Here is a 6,000-nt window from a genome sequence, read left to right as displayed (position 1 = left end):
ATAGATTTGGATTAACTCAGTTATCTGTATGGGGGATAAAAACGAATATCTTCCCTCCCATCGTTCGGTAAGAACATATGGAGCGAAGTACATGTGCCCCGTGTGCCTTTCTGCTGCCAGTGTAGTCCCGCACACTCGAAACAACCAGACGAAAAAGGATTGACTACGCGGTGGAGTATGTTTTACTGCTAGCTAAATAGCAACTTCCCCCTATTGACCAACTCCAAACCACAAAAATGGAATTCAATCAGGCCTCCAGGCATGTCTACCGTAGCGCCACCAGCCGAAGATTCGGGCAAGGAATGTCATTGCGTTGAAATGCTGCCCCCCCTCGTTGGCCACAAGAATGAGGTCACACGGTGAGGATGCCCGTTTTCGGCAGTACCGTTGGCCACTTGGCCCCGAAAAACATTCCCAAACCATTCAATTACATGCCCATCACCGATCCACATACTCACGTACACGTGGTGCTGTTGCTAGGGCTACCGCCGCTGCAAGCACACATCCTTTAAGCGCAGTCCCGCACGCTTAATGGCATGGAAGCTGGAAGCCGAAAGGAAGCACGGTCGGCAAACCGTGAACAAGCGTAATTTACATAATGGACTTAAAATATCTTTTGTTTAGATTTCGGCAACGGCTAAAGGTAAAGTGAAAACATTAGAACCCATTTGTTCCAGGTCAGGTGTCGTCCGGTGTCCGCACAGGGTACATCACCACCAGGACCGATCAGTTTTAGCCAGCGCCGTACTACATGCATACCCCAGAGCGAGCGCAAGACACAGAAAGACGAGCGCGTTAGTATGTGGCCCCCGTTGTTGATGACACATCTCAATTCACTTAGTCTTAACGCTTCCTGGGAATGGGAAATCACTTTGCACTTGGATAAAGAGAACGAGTGAGAGAGAGAGAGAGAGACAGGCACTATGCTAAAGGGAGAAAGCACAGATGGCTATTCGGTGAATATCTTGTTTGTTAGTTTTGGGGGGTAGTTGCTTTTTTTCGTCTTCCTTTAACGCTAACTACTACAAGAATACGTGGCTTTTTTTGTTGCGTCCTGCGTTCGAACACCATCGACACACAAGGATGAGGGTCAGTGTTTCTGAAGTACGATGATGAAATCGAATTTAATTATTTATTTTATTTATTTTCAATTATGACGGCTTGAAGCCGTATGGTAAATCGAATTTAATGTTTAAAATTTAATTGTTTACTTACAATACAATCACATTCTTTAAGGATTATTTAATAACAATAATGATAATACTAATTTCGAAACGCCCGAGATGAATAGGAGTGAATGAGTTGAATCCTGTAGATAGAATACATGGAATCAATACTTATGGACTTCTTCTTCTTCTTCTTCTTCTTTGGCACTACAAACATCGAGAGGTTTCGGTCTACCATTTCTGTCTTCCTCTGACTTGATTTTACTCGTAGCAAAGTAGTCAACCCTGCGTACTGGGAGGCGGTGTGGATGGGATTTGAATCCCGGTCCTGCTGTGTGAAGACCGGCGCCGTTGTCGGCTCGGCCACCGGTCCGCCCCATGGACTACTGTTTCACGCAAATCTTCCTGCAAATCGACTCGCTCTTTTGAGTCACCATTCATCGTTTTACTTTTTTTAGGATTCTACGCACTGAATCAGAGTGATTCCTAATTCTAAAAACTGTTTTCATACTCTATTAGGGTGAATAGTTATGGCAGATGTAAAATTTGGGATTTAAAATTAAACAAAAACTTTAACACCAAATTCGGAAATCACCAAAACCAATCAATTCAAAGATTTGAATCGCTATACAGTGAATCGGAAATCAGTGAAGAGTGAGATTCATTTCGAAAGCAAGAGAGTATGTTCATTAGTATCGCAAAGAATAAGTCCAAAAATTCGTATAGTTGTTTTTAAAGAGTCATATCATAGCACGTTAGCATACAGCCATGAATGTCCTTCATGAATTAAAAAAATATCTAAGTGAGTCAATGATTCGAATTGCTATCGCGACTCTTTTTCTCTTCCTCTTTGGTTTTACAACCTCAACATGTCTTGCTCTGCCATTACTGGCTTCCTTCAACAGGATGCAATAGACTAGACTAGCTTGAATAGGTTGGATGATTAGTGCTGATTACGAAGAGGCGATATCTTCCAACACACTCGTCGACTCTGATTCAACTCACGGAAAAGAGAAGTAATTCACATCTCTACTATACAAGTTGCTGATTATGTGCGAAGTCATGCCATTTCTTCGGAAACCGCTAGCATAAATCATATGAAACTAATAAGAACCTAGGCTTAAAAACGATCCATTTCTACCCAAATCCAGATTTAAGTTTATTTGGATTTTGCTTTCGCGGTAGTCCCACATTAATTCATGGTTTAGTGACTGGAGGTCACAACAATGCTTGGTGATAATATATTTTCAAAACAAACTAACAAGTGCGACAGACGCTTCCGAATTGCAGACAATTGTTAATATTAATGTACCTCTAAGAAGGTACAATAATATTGACAATTAATTTCTGCGATCTTAGAGGCACTTCAATATTAGAATATGAGTATTTAAAATCGATTTAGCTTGATTGTTTCCGAGCTAGAAACACTTAACGTCTCGATAAAAAAGAACACTATGACTCCTTCGTCTTGTTAGCTCTAAGCCGACTCCCAGTAAATCCTTGATGTTGCTTTATTTATTACAGATTTCTAAGTGTAGGTCTAAGATTAGTGACCAAGCCATCACCTTTGGCTATCTGCTAACATTGATACTATGCTATCCCTTCGTCATTCTTCTAGGCTCCTGGAAATTTCCACACGCCTTTATTAAAAAGTATTAACTGAAGTAATTTTAATTACGTTATGAGAGCTCGCAGTACATGATTCCTAGTTGCTCTCATCGACTCTTTTCGAGAAATTTAAAATGAATTAAAAAATCTAATCAGTAGTTGAGAAACGCAGGACCTCAGATTGGATGGCCAAAGCTCTTGAATTTCGCGTCTAGGTGAAAGAGAAAAAAAAGGAAAACCAAACAGACTCGCTTTACACACTTGCAGGAACCATCTGGTCCAACTACTGGAATTACCTCCGCCAATATGGTACCATCGAATGTTGGGTGCTTTCTTTTCCTGAGTAATTCTCTGGACTACCAGAGGACATACGTATGGGAAAAGGTGCAGGAAATTATCATACACACCATGCTAAGGTAGTAGAATTGAACACAACTAATAGAAATCGGTTGGATTTTTCTGCATCTTTAAGCAGGTACACAACTGTTCACTCACTCACTCCCAGCCAACCCGTCCGTCTGGCCAACCAGTTCCAGAAAATGGAAAACTTTTGGTAAAATCTTTTCACCACTCCCCCCACAGGTACGGATAGCCATTACCACGTTGCGTTTGTACAGCAGCGCAGGCAACTCATCTCGACGTAGTCGAAGGAGAGGAGTTCGACAACTAGAACAACAGAACAAAACAAAAAAATGCCGGAAACCCGGAAGTTCGACTTAGCCGTGCTGCTTAATTCTATTCAGATTTGGAGCAGAAACAACACCCATCCACTAGTTGGGTGGGTTACTGATTTTTTTGTTTGCTTCTAATTTGTGTGTTTTCCCCGGTTTTGTGCTGTCCGCGCTTTTCTTGCTCACTGCTCCCCCCCCCTCCCCCCCCCCCCCCCCAACTATAATACGGTTCCATGAACCGGTTCGAAGCCCAATCGCTTGATTACTATGGAGATGGAGCAGAGGAGAACTCAATCGATCCTTCTGCCGAATCGGGCAGGCAGGCCGAATGCCACAGAACGCCAAAGACCACCAACTGCAGGGATGGGGAAAAAGTTTTCCCAACCCACCAGCCGGGATCGGCTACCAACACCAGCATTCTTCCCCTACCTACCCCACGGTGGTATTTCTAGATGAAACCACCCGAACCAATTACTACGCATTTGAATGAACCGAATCTTGCTGGCAGATTCTGGGTTTCGGCCAAAAACCATCTCCATCACCCCCTCCAGTCGGTCCAACTTTTGGGGGGCTGAAACCGAGTGAGAAAGCTGAGGCCCACTCGATTGACTATTGATGCGAACGGGTGCACTCTCAAGGATGCTTCGGTATCGGAATTGCGTTTCGAGTTCTGTGGAGTTTTGTCGGTTCCGAATTGGTGGGATATCGGTGAGGTTTCGCACACGAGGAAAGCACATTGTGCACTGCTTATTTGCTTCCCAAACTTTTTGTTGGCTTTAGCCGGGTCAGCCAATTTCGACCAGTCGGGGGGAAAAACTCCACCTCCCGTGCATGGAAAACGCTGCGTTCGATTGCCAATGCCGGCTTAAACCCTGCCGGACCAAAAATCCGACCTCTGTCTTATAAACTAACCTCACTTGTGCGGCAAGTGGTTGTTGAGGTCAAAAAATGCGGAACCTTTCATAACGCACTGCAACCCGCCTGCCAATTAACCTATTCATTTTAGAGACTTTACGAGAAAATTGACAAAAAAACACACACACACGCACGCACGCACACGTCATCAGTTCTTCAACCTATACTCGATAAGCCGCTTAAGACGTAATCTCTCAACCGGTCCGGGACTGTCAAGATTTGGCCCAAGACACGGACAGATACCAATACAGCCCGGTACGTAATAGTACACTGTGGCTACTGAATAAATCTACCGTACGATTTAGACTAGCTGTAATGGGTATCCGCCTGCGTGTGTGTGAGTGTGGGAAGGAGAAGATTAAATCAAAAATCTTACTCATACGGTTGTTTTACAGCACCGCCGGCCACACCGGTTGCGTACCGACGGACGAGCATGTACGTTGCAACGAGAGAGTTCATTAAGTCGTAATAGGAATTACTTTTTTCCCGGAAAACATAAAACAACACACCATTACGGGCGGTGCGTCGGTGTGTGGGCGTGTTACGCCTGAAAGTAGACTAACGTACAGTACAATGGTTCGTGCACAACTCACATCGGACAATCGGCCAAGGTGATGCTGCTAGGCTGCTACTACTACCACTACACCCCCATTTGCTTTCCATTTGAATTCTTAGACACACAGCTAAAGTAGCAGTGGATAGTGAACCGATTGGTGGACAACATTTGTTTCAATGTTTTTATGGTTCGTGAAGTACAGCCTACATTTAAGAAACTCGAACTTAATCATTTGGTAAACTGTCTCTATCAGGTCGAAACCATTCATAAGGCATAACAAGTTGGTTTTAATCCTTGGCGGTTGGCAGTAGAAAACATTATACACAAGTTACGGATGGCAATCAAAATAAAATTACTGCTCTAAGAATTCAATCTTGCCCAAATCCTACATCCAAGAAGTAGTGTTCAAAAATAAAACCTTCTCTATCTGTAAATTATTATCGACAGCAAGCTGCAGTGACAGATGGCAAGACTCTTGGAGGCCCTAAGCAGAACAAAAGTGGGAGGCCCTTCATACATCGAATCTACTGGCTGGGCCATAGTCAGTGTTCAAGCAGAGATATTATACGAGACCCTTTATGGTTCTCCTCTAAATGATCAAGGCTTCAAGGACCATATGTAACTTATAGGAAAATACGGCTCTGTCAATATGAGCTTAGGGCCCCTAAGGATGGGTTTAGTATTCTTATAGTATGATCCGCTTTTGGCTAGCTAAGATCGTAGATATTCTAGCTTCTTAATTTCACTTGGTGGATTTATTTAATTTGTCTCTAACATAGACGGAGAGTTTGTAATAAAAATGCCTATCTCATCCTGGATTTCCTTTATCGTTCAGACGGATGCTCTATCCTTTGGGGCAAAATTTCTTAATGATATTGCCAGCAGACTTTATAGTCAAAGATGGGAATCATTAGGTATCTGCAGCATAATACTGTCTTAGTTTCATCTCTAACTTCAGTTGTTGAAGACTTCAACTCAAGCGTGGAATATAATGTAAATTTAGAAGAAGTGAACAGGATGTGTGGATCCGGTGGTAGATGCGACAGCGGCGCCGGTATGGGGGCCGTTCCCCCATAGGGAGGAC

Source organism: Anopheles stephensi, chromosome X, assembly GCF_013141755.1.
Source record: "Anopheles stephensi strain Indian chromosome X, UCI_ANSTEP_V1.0, whole genome shotgun sequence".
NCBI lineage: Eukaryota > Metazoa > Arthropoda > Insecta > Diptera > Culicidae > Anopheles > Anopheles stephensi.
This window is presented reverse-complemented; position numbering follows the sequence as displayed.